Source organism: Puma concolor, chromosome F2, assembly GCF_028749965.1.
Source record: "Puma concolor isolate L17-30 chromosome F2, mPumCon1.1.hap2, whole genome shotgun sequence".
Lineage (NCBI taxonomy): Eukaryota > Metazoa > Chordata > Mammalia > Carnivora > Felidae > Puma > Puma concolor.
In genome coordinates this window covers 57,239,756-57,254,806 of record NC_141684.1, presented here as the reverse complement: position 1 = coordinate 57,254,806, position 15,051 = coordinate 57,239,756, and the positions used below count along the sequence as shown (strand labels likewise).

The 15,051-nt window shown below is 35.5% G+C and overlaps 1 long non-coding RNA gene across 1 annotated transcript; it reads right to left on the bottom strand.

Annotated features, from left to right (window-relative positions):
* Positions 1 to 1,552: 1,552 nt before the first annotated feature.
* LOC147572040 (uncharacterized) lies at positions 1,553 to 3,844 on the bottom strand. Its single transcript, XR_015246679.1, has 2 exons — positions 3,724 to 3,844; positions 1,553 to 3,683 (listed from the first exon to the last, which is right to left on the bottom strand). It is a non-coding gene; the product is annotated as an uncharacterized LOC147572040 (long non-coding RNA).
* Positions 3,845 to 15,051: the final 11,207 nt, after the last annotated feature.

The window sequence follows — 15,051 nt, the reverse complement described above, 5'->3', positions numbered from 1 at the left end:
AGATCTATGAAACATTTCTTAAAATTTATGCAAAACTTAATTCAAATTTAATTTTATCTTTATTTGACAGTCAAACATGTTGGTTAAAAAAATTAAATAGAAAGGAGGATAATAATCAACCTTAGCTACACCACAATTTCTGCAAATTTGATTGAATAATCATAGGAGACATTATTATTTAAATTTTTCATTTTTTTCTATGGATTACCACCTTCAATAGTTTCACTGGATTGTCTTGATTCAGTACTGGTGGCTGTAATTATCCCTAATAATATATGTTGTACATGAAACATTTCCAACACAAAAAGGTAAAATGGAAAATAAAATATGTAACGTAGGCTGTTTTGATCAAAATTATGTAACTTCACCTAAATTATATATTTAATTGAGGCAAATGATACCATACTATTTTTTTCTACCTGCTGCAAGGCTGTTGTTTTTTATTTATTTTGTTTATAAAATAAATTTACATCACAAATCTTAGTTTATACATGTGAATGTAACATTGGTTTCTCTTTTTCCTCTCTTTCCTTCTTACCTAAAATGCTGCTGCTGTTGATTTTTATTTTTCCTTCTTGGTAAATAATAATCATGCCAGCTTTTGTTGTCTTGTACTTCTAATCTGATTACATATTACCAAAACTTTTTCCTAATAATTAGAATAATTCTGATTTTTATTCTACAGCAGTAAATGTTAAAGTTTTGCTTGCTTCAATGGTGATATTTGCAAATGGGTATAGATGAGTTCCAGGGACGCTAAATCCACCTAAGCTCATTAATGACCCGCATTATATATTTTTGGCAAAGTCTGCTCTAATATTTTAGCAACAGAACCAGAGAGGCAAGAATTTCCTCTTGATTTTTCACCCATCAGCTTGAGCTAGTTTTCTCTACAGTATTTTAAATCTATATTCAACTTAGAAATATTGTTGGTTTTCAGTATTTTTTCATGTATTCTCCCTCTCATTTTTTCATCGTCTTTCATACAGTTCATCTGTCAATTTTTATAGTTTATGCAACCAACCCCCCTCCAATAGTTTTATGGTTAATGGCTTACAGAATTGGAAAAGCAGGTATTTTTCCCCAGGTGTTTTTATATTTAATAACGTCCTTTAATTTTCTCTTGTTTGGATAGTATTATGGCTCAAATACTACTTAAAGTTATATGACAGAATGTCAAAATTTTTTAAATTTTTTTAATGTTTATTCTTTGAGAGAGAGAGACAGAGCACAAGCTGGGGAGGGGCAGAGAGCGAGGGAGACAGAATCTGAAGCAGGCTCCAGGCTCTGAGCTGTCAGCACAGAGCCCGACGCGGGGCTCGAACCCACGAACCGTGAGATCAGGACCTGAGCCGAAATCAGACGCTTAACTGACTGAGCCAGCCAGGTGAGCCAGCAGGCTCCCCCAGAGTGTCAAATTTGAAAACAAAATTCTCTATGAAAATTCAAAGTTTATGGTTCATGGTTCACATTGTTACATTTTATATAGCCATTAGTTTAAACATCTTTTTTTAAATTACTATAAAAATAAAATCAAATCACAACATGCAAATTAATATTAGTTATAATAGTTTTTAATGGTATAAGTTATATAACTACATGGCTAATTTTTTTATTGCTAGGTATTATACCTATACTGTGGTATTTAAAATTCAATTTAGATGCACACATAAACACAGACAGATACACATCGAAGTATGCAGTAGTCCCCTTATCTGTGGGTTTTGTTTTCCACAGTTTCAGTTACCCTTGGTCAGCCACAATCTGGAAACAGATGATCCTCCTTCTGATGTATCAGAAGGTCAGTAGTAGCTTAACGCTATGTCATAAGGCCTGCATCATTCCCTCACTTCATCTCATCCTGTGGGCATTTTGTCATTTTGCATCATCACAAGAAGAAGAAGGGTGAGTATAGTACAATAAGATATTTTGAGAAAGAGACCATGTTCGCACAACTTTTATTACAGTGCATTGTTAAAACTGTTCTCTTTTGTTACTAGTTACTGTTGTTAATCTCTTACTGTGCCTACTTTATAAATTAAACTTTATCACAGGTATGTATAGGAAAAAATATACTATATGTGGGGTTGTTACTATCCACAGTTTGGGGCATCACTGAGGGTCTTGGAACATATTCTCAATGGATAAGGAGGTCCCAGTGTATATATGTTGTAAATGAGATTATCTAAATTTCTAGACTTGATATGAGCAAAATACTGTAATCTCTTTATTAAAATTAAATAGAATCTTATTAAAGCATTGTACTCCTATCACATTTCTGGGGATTTTCCTTAATAATATTTGCTCATAACAATTTAAATTTAGTAAAGTTTACCAAAAACAGATTACGTTTTGCTCACATTAAGATAATTAGAAGGAGAGCAAGAGAGTGCTCTTTCCTACAGAAACACCAAATCAACAATAATACATGAAACAATTTCTTTTTGAGAAATCTATGCCAGTTAAGAGGCTTTTGTACCCAAGGCAAGCACAAAAACAACTACATCCAAAAGGTGAGAGGAAAATGCATGGCACCTTCTCACTATAGTCCCTCCCACTGGCACAGCTCACAAAATCAATTGGGAGGAAACTCCCAGCTCCTGGTTTCCCCCTAGGGGACAGAAAGAGGAGATTGGACCATATGTCCAACATTCTGACTTTTCACGGGGGCCAAGGGGCTGACTTGTCATGCCTCTCTCAGAGTGCTGATGGGATCCAGCATACTCTAGATGCCTGAGGGCTGCTGAAAACAAGAATCCGAAAATGTGCCCGAGCTCCAGAGATATGTAGTACAGCAGATAGAGATGCATATGGCTTAGTAGCCTCTCCCTTAGAGAGAAGAAGAGTGGAGTAGACGTCCAACATTCCAGATTTTCAGAATTCTGCTAGAGGCACTGGCTTCTGTCTTACTTGTCTCAGAGCCCAAAGGGAATGCTACATGCTGCAGATGCTTGGCAGCCAGTGCTATAGACTGAATGTATGTGATCCCCCAAATTCTTATGTTCAAACTTAATCCCCAGTGTGATGGTATTTGGAGGTGGGGCTTTGGGTTATGGTTAGGTAATGAGATGGAGACCATATGAATGGCATTACTGCCCTTACAAAGAGGTGCCAAAGAGATCTTTTACCCTTTTCTTCTTACAAGGACCCAGCAGGAAGGTGGCCATCAGTGAACCAAGAAGAAGGTCTTCAGCAATTGTTCAATCTGTCTTGATCTTATAGACTTCCCAGTCTCCAGAACTGTGAGAGATAAAGTTTGTTGTTTAAGCCGCCCAGTCTCTGGTACTTCTGTCATAGCAGCCTGAACAAACTAAACAAAGAACAAAATGCTGGGGTGCCTGGGTGGCTCAGTCAGTTAAGCGTCCAACTTCTACCTAGGTCATGATCTCACTGTTCCAAGTTCAAGCCCCACGTCGAGTTCTGGGCTGACAGCTCAGAGCCTGGAGCCTGTTTCAGATTCTGCGTCTCCCTCTCTCTCTCTGTCCCTCCCCTGCTCATGCTATCTCTCTCTCTCCAAAAAAATAAACAGTAAAAAAAAAAATTAAAAAACCCAAAGAACAAAATGCTAAGAACGAAAATGAGCTGAGTGGCATGGTGTTGCTTCAGAGAATTTATGTACAGAAGACAGTTATCAAGAGAACAAGAGATTACACATTCCTGGAAAACAACAAAATGGCATACACCTCCAGTTAGAAATTTACCGAGAGGGGGAATGGCATACACCTCCAATTAGAAATTTACAGAGTGGCTCAGTCGGTTGAGAATCTGACTTAGGCTCACAGTTTGTGAGTTCAAGACCCACATCCGGCTTGCTGCTCTCGCACAGAACGTGTTTTGGATCTTCTGTCCCCTCCACCCCCCCATGTCCCCACCCCCCTCTGTCCCTCCCCTGCTTGTGCTCTCTCTCTCTCTCAAAACTAAATAAGAAAAAACATTAAAAAAAGAAACTTACAGAGAAGATATAGCCATAGAAATGGCTTGAAGAGCCCTCAGAATCTCTAGCAGGGCTGATTTTTTAGGGTCCTTCCTGTATAAAACCAATTTATGAAGACTGGAGGAGGTGGCTGTTTTTTCAAATGTGTGAATATCATCAAAAGTTACAAAAAATACAAAAACAAGAAAAAAATGACCCTATTAATGGAACAAACTAAATCTCAAACACTGATTCAAAAGAAACAGAGGTATATGCATTACCTGACAAAGAATTTAAAATAATAGTCAAAACGATGCTCAATAAGTTCGGAAAATCAATGCATAAACTAAGAAATAATTTCAAAAAGAGATAGACAATATGAAAAGAACCAAACAGAAATTTTGGGGCTGAAGAATGCAATAACTGAACTAAAAAAACCAAACAAACAAAAAAACAAAAACACTTGAGGGTTCCTCAGCCCACATTATGAAGCAAAAGAACAAACTGGAAAATTTAAAGACAGTCATTTGAAATTATCCAATCGGAGGAGGAAAAAGAAGAAAGAATGAAAAAGAGGGAATAAAGTCTAAGAGACTTATGGGATACCAATAATATATGCATTATGAGACTCACAGAAGGAGAAGAGAGAGAGATAAAGGAGAAGAAAGCCTATTTAAAAACAATAATGGCAAAGACTTTCCAATTATAGTGAAAGAAAAGGATATCCAGATTCAAGAAGTCTCATAACTACACATAAAATGAAACTAAACTTAAAAGAATTCTTCAGTGAGCTACCTATAATCAAATTTTCAAAAATCTAACACAAAGAGAGAATTTTAAAAGTAACAATAGAAAAGTAACTCATCATATACGAGGGAACCCCCCCCCCCATAAGATTGTCAATGGAATTCTTAGCAGAAACCTTGTCAGAAGGGAGTTAGATAATATATTCAAACCTTTGAAAGAAAAAAAATGCCAACCGAGGACACTATATCCAGCAACTGTCCTTCCAAAATTAAGGAGAGATAAAGATTTTCCAGATAAGCAAGGGATGAAGTTGATCATCACTAAATCTGCATGATAAGAAATGTTAAAGAGAGTCCTCCACACTGATACAAAAACAAAGGGTACCTGGGTGGCTCAGTTGGTTAAGCGACCGACTCGGCCCAAGCCATGATCTCGAGGTTCATGTGTCCGAGCCCTGCGTCAGGGTTGCCTGTCAGTGCAGAGCCCACTTCAGATCCTCTGTCTCCTTCTCTTTCTGTCCCTTCCTCACTCATGCTCTGATTCTCCTTCAAAATAAATACACATTATAAATAAGTAAGTAAATAAACAAACAAACATGTTACACAGCAACAAAAAAGCCTACAAAAATATAAAGCTTTCTGATAAAAGTAAATATATAAACAAATACAGAATACTGTAATACTGTTACAGCAGTATGTAAATCACTTTTAATATAGTATAGAAGTTAAATGACAAGAGTATAAAAATAACTATGACGATAAAAATATGTCTGTGGATACATTAATAATATAAAGTGGGGCAAGGAGAGGTAAAGTATAGACTTTTTGTACGTGACTAAACCTAAGTTGGTACCATCTTAAAATAGATTGGTATAACTACATGATGTTTTATGTAAGCCCCATTTTAATAACAAAGAAAACACGTATAATATATACACACATAAACAAACAAACAGATAAGAAATCAAAGCATGTTGCTATAAAAAAAAAATCAATGAAACAGGAAAATAACAAGAGAGGAAAAGCAGGGAAAAATAACCACAAGAAAGATGAAAAACAACTGAAGAAATGTCTATAGTAAATCACTATTATAATTACTCTAAGTCGATAATTATTTTAAAAGTAAATGGATTAAACTCCACAATCAAATGACAGAGTAGTTGAATGGGTTAAAATAATAACAAATAAGATCCAACTACATGCTGTCTATAAGGGACTCACTTTTGTTATAAAGACAGGCGTGGGTTGAAATTGAAAGGATATTCCATGTAAATAGCAATCATAAAAGAGCAGGAATGGCCATGCTTCTATCAGACAAATAGGCTTTAACTCAAAAAACTGTCATAAGAAGGACCTTATATAATGACAAAAGGGTCAATTCACCAGCAAGATAAAATAATTATAAGCATATATGCACCCAACACCGGAGGCCTCAAGTCTATGAAGGAAACATTGATAGAACTAATTAAAATATACAACACAGTAATAGTAGGAGCTTTCAATACTCCACTTCCAATAATGGATAGACTATCCAGACAGAAGATTACAAAGGAAAGAGAAGACTTGAACAGTACTGTATGTTCATAACTGACAAATACATAACATTCTGCCCAACATCAGCAGGATAAATATTCTCCAACACATACAGACCATTCTTCAGTGTGGATCACATGTGAGGTCACAAAACAAGTGTTAACAAATTTAAGAATATTGAAATCATGCCAAGTATCTTCTCAACCACAATGGAAAGAAACTTGAAACCAATAGTAGAAAAAAACTGTAAAATTCACGAATATGTGAAAATAAGACAATATGCTTTTAAATAATCAATGGGACAAAAAATCAGAAGTGTAATTATAAGTATCTTGGGACAAATGAAAATGAAAACATAGCATAGCAAAACTTACGGGATGCAGCAAACACAGTATTAGAAGGGAAGTTGATAGTGATAATTTACATTAATAAAAAAGAAAGGTCTCAAATAAATAACCCAAACAAGAAACTAAAAAGAACAGGCAAGCCCAGAGTTAGCAGGACAGAAAGAATAAAGATTACCGAAGAAATAAACAAAACAGAATAGAAAAGCAATAGTGAACAATACTAACCATTGAGTTTTCACAAAGTTGAACAAAATTGACAAACTTTTAGCTAGACGAAGATAAAAAAGAGAGAAGAATCAAATAAACAAAACCAGAAATAAAACATATTACGAGTGATGCTACAGAAATAAAAAGACCATGATGAACAATTATACACCAACAAATTGCATAACTAGAAGAAATAGATAACTCCATAGAGACATCCAACTGAGCAAGACCATATCATGAAGAAGGAAATCTGAGCAGACCTATAACTACTGATTCGATTGAATCAATAATTAACATCCCCTACCACCCAAAAAGGCGGGGACCACAGAGGTTCATTGATGAACTCAACTGAACATTTAGAGAAGAACTCATGCCATTCTTTTTAAAATTCTTCCAAAAACATTTAACTGGAGGGAACCTTTCCAAATATTTTTGTGAAGCCAGCACTACACTGATACCATGGCCAGAAAAAAAGCACTAGAAAAAAGGAAGCTACAGATCAATATCCATAAAGTGGATGCAAAAATTCTTAGCAAAATAATAGCAAACCAAACTCAACAGCATATCGAAAGGATCATATACCCTGTAGGATTTGTGCAGGTGGAATTTATCTTTGGGATGCGAGGATGGTTCAACATCAATCAGTGTGATATACTTCATTAACAGAACAAATGATTAAAACTGCATGATTGGGGCACCTGGGTGGCTCAGTCGGTTAAGCGTCCAACTTCAGCTCAGGTCATGATCTTGCAGTTCATGAGTTCAAGCCCCGCATCGGACTCTGTGCTGATATATCAGAGGCTGGAGCCTGCTCCAGATTCTGTGTCTCCCTTTTCCTCTGGCACTCCCCACTCTCACTCTGTCTCTCTTTCTCTCAAAAATAAATAAACAAAAAAAATAAAAACAATAAAAACTTACGTAATCATCTCAATAGATGCAGAGAAAGCATTTGACAGACTCAACAGCCTTTCAAAAAACACTCAACAACTAAGAATAAATGAAAATTGCTTCAACATAACAAAGGCCATATATGAAAAGCCAACAGTTAACATCATACTCAATGGTGAGAAACTGAAAATTTTTCCTCTAATATGAGGAACAAAGCAAGGATACTCTCCATCCACTTCTACTCAACATAGTACTGGAAGTCCTAGGCAAATAAAAGAAATAAACACATTCAAATCAGAAAAGAAAAAGTAAAATTATTTCTGTTTGCAGATGACATGATGTTTTATACAGAAAATCCTAAAGATGACTCTCTCTCTCTCTCTTGCACACACACACACACACACACACACACACACACAGAGAGAGAGAGAGTGAGAGAGAGAGAGAGAGAGAGAGAACTATTAGAACTAAGATAAATTCAGTAAAATTTCAGGATACAAACCAAGACACAAAAGCCAGTGGCATTCTTAACACTAACAATGAATAATCTGAAAAGTATATTTAAAAAATACCATTTATAATAGCTTCAAAAAGAATAAAATACTTAAGAATAAACTAAACCAAGGAGGTGAAATATTTGTACACTGAAAACTACAAAACAATTTAAAAATTGGAGAAGACTGAAATAAATGGAAAGATACCCTACATTCATGGATCTGAAGAATCAATAACTTTTTTAACGTCCATATTACCCAAGCCATCTACAGATCTAATGTAATCTCAAATCAAACTCCCATTCCAATAGCATTTTTGCAGAATTAGAAAAAGCAGTCCTAAAATTCATATGGAAGCACAAAGGATCCTAAATGGCCAAATAATCTTGAGAAAGAATAACAAAGTAGAGGCATCACATTTCCAAATTTTAAAAACACATTGCAAAGATATAGTAACAAAAATAGTACGGTATTGAAATAAAGACAGATATAGAGACTAACAGAACACTATAAAATGCCAAAAATAAACTCATGCACATGCAGTGCATTGATTTTCCACAGGGTGCCAAAAAATACACAATGAGAAGAGAATAGTTTGTTCAACAAATAGTATTGGGAAAACTGGATATCAATGTGTAAAAGAATTAAATTGAACTGACATCTTAGGCCGTACATCAAAACTCTTTCAAAAGGGATTAAGTATATAAATTTAAGACTTGAAACTGTAAAACTCCTAGAAGAACACTCAGTTAAAACTTAATGATGTTGGTCGTGGCAATTATTTCTTGGACATGTCACCAAAAGCACAGGCAATAAAAGCAAAAATATATAAGTTAAGGTTAAATCAAATTAGAAGTTTATGCACAATAAGTTAGACAATCAACAGAGTAAAAAGGCAAACTACAGAATGGAAGAAAAGATTTGCAAACCATGTAGCTGATAAGGAGTTAAATCCAAAATCTATAAGGAACTCATACAACTCAGTAGCAAAACAAAACAAAAAAATAACCTGATTTAAAAATGGGCAAAGAAATTTCTTAAAAGTCAAATGGCCAACAGGTATATGAAAATGTACTCAATATTACTAATCATCAGAGAAATGTAAATCAAAATCACAATAGATATCACCTCACTTTTGTCCAGATAGCCATTATCAAAAGAAACTAAAAATAACAAGTGTTGATGAGGATGTTAAGAAATTGATGTGCACCGCTGATGGGAATGTAAAATGATGCAGTTGCTATGGTAAATAATACGGAAGTTTCTAAAACATTAAAATAGAATTCCCATATGATCTCAGCAATCCTTCTCCTAGGTATTCACCCCCACCCCCCCAAAAAACAAAAATGAAATTAGGATCTTGAAGAGATATGTGTACTGTAATGTTCATTTTGTCACTGCTTACAATAGCCAACATGTAAAAACAGGCTAAATGTTCATCTGTGGATGAATGGATAAAGAAAATGTATTATATCATGGTATACACACTCTTTCTTAAAAAAGAAGAAAATCTTGTCACCACAACATAAAAATGAACCTTGCAGACATTATGCTAAGTGAAATAAGACAGTCACAAAAGGACCAATATTGAAGGATTCCACTGATATGAGGTATCTAAAATACTTAAACTCATCAAACCAGAAAGTAGAATGGTAGTTGCCAGGGTTTGGAGGCTTGTGGAAATAGAAGATTGAAGTTCAATGGGAACAAAGTTTCAGCCATGCAAGATAAAAAATTCTAGAGTACTGTTGTGTAACTTTGAGCTTATGGTTAACAAGACCATACTGTTCACTTAAAATTTTGTTCAGGAGATAGATCTTATATTATGTATTTTTACCACAATTTTAAAGATGTACATTAATTTGAAGTCAGCAGATAACATGTTATTTGTTGGTCATGGTATTGGAAAAAATTAGATCAAAAAATGGGTGATGAGGAAATCGAAGTGAGAGGATTTTCAATAATCATCTCAAAATGGGCAATAAAAAATAATTAGAAGGAAATAAATTATACAAAATACCGTAACTATGCTAAACACAAATCAATCTCTTCATTGTATTTGCAAATCTTTGTTGTTCAAAATTCTTCACGTTTCATTCCAGTATCACTGTTCATCGATCTAAATAGAATACTGTTCAAAATGAATATATATAAAGAATTGGAACATTGTATCTATTACTGGATTGAACATCATTACTTTAAAAAAGAAAACATTTTAGCTCCTATACTATTCTTTCAAAAAAGGAGGTTGGCATGATGCATGTCTAGTGTGGAACCAAATACACAACCTTCAAAAGAAATGTACCAACACTGACTCATTTTAACATAGACCATGTATAAGTTACTTTTTGTGGACTAGAACTTCAGCCTATTGATGTTGACAGTCCTGTTCCTGGTTGGTTTCAGTGTATTCATTCTCTATTAAAGTAGAATCAAGTTAGCATATGAGAACTGCTGCCCCCAGTCAGGTGACCAGATGGCCAAGGGAATACCTTTTCTCTTACCACTGTAGCTTCTCCTGCATGACTTTTACCTCTTCTCTCCATTCCTCCATCTTCCCAGAAAGATGGTAAGAGAGACTCTGGGCTTGTTGTCACCACCACTGATGAATCCATATGGTGAATCCATAGCTTCTCTTTCTTTTTTTTTTTTTTTTTTTCTGGGAACTGATAACATTTTATTTAAACAAAGAAACAACTGAAAAACAGGCACAGTTTCTAATTTAACCTTGACAGAAGGACCCTTTAGGACTTTAAAATTTCTCTATAGCTACAAACTGGACATAACACAAACATCCACACACACCAAATATGAAGAAACAGCCTGAATCCAGAGTGCAAAGGAAATCAAATTGTTAATAATGCTCCTTTTCCCAATCAGTTTTTCAGGTTGTATCATATTTGGCCAGGGTTTGTAGATGCAGAGGATGGGCATCATTTGTAAGTCAAATTGACACTGACCACAGTGTGCCACAGAGGAATATTAAAGATTCTTATGATCACCCTGGCAGTGGCCTCCAAAAGTGAATCCATAGCTTTTCTAACCACATTTCCACTCTTACTTCTCTAATCTTGATGTTCAGCCATATTTCATTTTTCTGTCCCTTCCCCTAAGCTGGCAGTTACTGCTCTAACAGTTACACAGTTAATGCTGTCTCATATTCTTTGGAATAAAGCCACTTTAACTATATACTTTAATTCTGCTTAGTACTTTGGGTATTGCCATAATTACCATTTGCAGAGTTACAACTTATCTTTCTCCTCCAATCTGTAGAAGACATAAAATTTAATGTGTTGTGTGTATGGCTGTGTGTGTGTGTGTGTGTTGTGTTGTGTTTGTGCATAAAAGGAGAAACAGGGTTGGCACATAATGAATGTCCTGATAAACTGTGACATGCTACTTTCAAATCCCCAAACATCCCGCTCATTTTTCTTAGGGATTTGTAATAAACTCCCGTACTGTTCACGAAAACAGTAAAAAATATATATACATAAAGAATACATAATTATTTATAGAATTTGGAAGAATAGAACATTTTGGCACAATCATATCAGATTATACTTTTTTTTACATTTATTTATTTTTGATAGACACAGCAGAAGTCGGGGAGGGGCAGAGAGAGAAGGAGACACAGAATCTGAAGCAGGCTCCAGTCTCAGAGCTGACAGCACAGAGCCCGCCTCAGGGCTGGAACCCACAAACTGCAAGATCATGACCTGAGCTGAAGTCGCACGCTTAACCGACTGAGCCACCCAGGTGCCCCTCAAACAATGCTTTCATCAGAAGTAGTTACCATTTGCCATATTAAAGCAGGTTTGGGGGACTCGTGGGTGGCTCAGTGGGTTGAGCCCTAATTCGAGCTCCATGTCAGAATCTGTGCTGACAGCTCAGAGCCTGGAGCCTCCTTCAGATTCTGTCTCCTTCTCTCTCTACCCCTCCCCCACTCATGCTCTGTCCATCTCTGTCTCAAAATTAAATAAACGTTAAAAAGAAAAAAAAAAAAAGCAGGTTTGGAAGTGACCTTGAAAGCCCTTCTTCAGATTCTACTCACCAGAAACTGCAAGATCATTCCAGGTACATATCAATAGATATGGAAATAAAATAGGAAACCTACCATTTCTAACTCCTTGGGAATGTAAAAATACAGTAATTGTTTTTTATATCTTCAGCAGTAGAGTTATGTGATTCAATGCAAGCAATTCCAAATAACTTTGCCTGTCTAAACAAGTTCCTTTGTGCGGAAACAATGATTTACCTGAGCTACATGTGGTTAAATTAAGCTGGAAAAAGGTGGCATTCCTGACAACAAAGCCAGGGAACTGAGACTTTGTAACTTTTTATCCATGCTGAAAAAATTGCCAACATTAGTACACCCTTAGAAAACCAGAGAAAGGATTATTGGTTTATCTCAAGAGCAGAAGCGTATTCTGTGAAGATATTCTTTGCCTCAATAATCCAAACAGAAAATAATCCTGACTGAAAGAAGTTGATAGGAAAGTGGGAAGACTCACTCAATCCTGAGTCTGATTAACGCAATGATAAAAAGGAAAAGGGAAATGCGAGTATGAGAAATTTTCTCAAATGAGTTGGAATGATGGTAAAGGAGTCAGGTATGGTCCACACCTTTAACATTGAACATTTTGAAGCTTCATGCTGAAAAACAATCTACAGATACTTACATGAGACCACTACAAATAAGGGAATAAATATGCATTGATACTTTAGGAATCTGTAATTAAAAGAATGTTGTAGTTGCTGGCTAAATTTGGATAGGTTTTCATTCCACTCAACTGGAAGCAATTCACTGTAAAGAATTTATTACACACACACAGGATTTGTGTTCTTTGAAGTAGCTTAGATAACATCTGTTAGTTACAAAAGTTAATTTTCTACTGATAAATCACAAAATACATAAGCATATACATGTATGAAGGAAAGGCCCAACAATCAATAAACTGTAAGTATCTGGAGATACACAATCACTATATCTGCATGTTAAAACCTTCTTTGTTTATATTTCTCTTACATATAGACTTTCTAAGCGCTGCGTCCATATCTCTCCTGGTCACAACCCATCTTACATGCTACTTAAAATACAAATTTTAATTTCCCTATTAACACACTCTCAGTACATCTTCTGTGTACCATATGCCTGCAGGCAGCTCTTAATGTCTTTTACCATCTGGGCTGGGCTGCTGTATCTCAAAGTTTCTCCTCTCCTCTCCTCTCTTTTTAAGTGACTATGAACAATCTTTTAAAGGCAATGCAGTCAGAATATCACTGGATATGCTACCAGCTGCCTTGTTTCCACTTTAGGCTTCACCTTATCTGAGGCTTCTGCATTATTAAAGCACAGTTTATGGCAAACATGCATGAAATATGTTCCTAATGAACTTGAAAATATGAAATTTTAAAAGCAGTACTGAAACTCAAAATTTAAGAATTAAAACTGGCTACCTGGCACATTCTCCTTTGTGGGGAAAAAAAGCCTCAGACGTTTTCATGTGGTTAATGTGAATTCTAGAATACCTCTTCATCATCCTCTTTGTATGCCCATCAACATAGTTAGATGGTGTGGCGAGGCAACCTGCCAAAACATTCCCCAGAACATAACTGAAATTAACTACCCAAAGGGTGCTTCTAGTCTAGATCCAGGTTTTGCAAGTCACTGGCTGTGGGCAGGGTTAACTAATCGAGGGCCCATGATCACCACTAACAACAAAACAAAACAAAACAAAACAATGATCAGTGCAGGTCTAGAATACATGAACATTGGACGTCCAATTTCTTCCATGCTCATGGATGGCTGCTAACGGATCTCAGTATTATATGTTTGAGTGGGAAATACCGTACTTCTCCAACTGACATTAGAGGGAAAGAAGCATCCAGAGCTCACAGCAGGCAAGTGTCCAAGCTGTTGTGGGTTAGTGAGGACGTGTAGCAGCCCCACCTCTCTTATTGCTGCTTGAAAAATGCGGGGTGACAACTATACCTTCTCCACCCATTTTGAATCACTTTTTGAAAAAGTGTTCTGTGAACTTGTACATTTTTTTAACGTTGCTTCATATAAACCCACACTCTTCACAACTCCCAAGGTAGAGTATTTCTTATTTCTGTACCTCTGCATACCTAACTGATACTGTATATCTTTGTTTAGAAGCTATGGCTTCTATTAAATTTAATTACTTACCCCTGTGGCTTTAAATTGAGGGTGGCTATAAAACAAAGACGGCTTCTATTAAATTTAATTACTTTCCCCTGCGGCTTGCATAGGAAGGGTGGCTTCTATTAAAAACTGCATGGTATAGGTGTGGCTGCTAATCAAAGATGCTTCCAAATGAAGATATACAGTCTGTGGCAATAATTAATCAAAGAAGAGGATGTTAGATCTAGAAATAGGATCGCCTGATAAATGCCAATCCAGAAATTTATTACAGGTATTGTAGTTCTGAAAGAATTTTCATAACTTATGTTGTTCTGCTTTTCTTCATAAAAAATATAGGTTACATCTGCACATACTATATAGGATATATTAATGTTTTATTGAGGAAGGTAAATATTTTTAAACATTGCACCCTATCAGGTAAAGAGTAAGGCTTTGTGATGCTTTTAGCTGATTTTCCCCTTTTGATAGTAGCTGAATAAAGAAAATGGCTTACAGATTTAGCTATGTATATAGTTTGAAAGTAACAACTGAAAAATGATGTTCATAATCTGAATTGCAATGAAACCAATTATCTGTACTGTGGTTGTTCACATGGGAATTCTCCTAAAGGTTTAGTATTTCTTAAAAGAAATTAAAAACAGCTGTAAAAATACCATAAAACAAAAATAGCAGCTGCAAAAGAGATTAACATTCCTAAATTTCATTTGAACCTGATATGTTATTTTTCCAACAGCAACATATATATTCTGATTTTTAA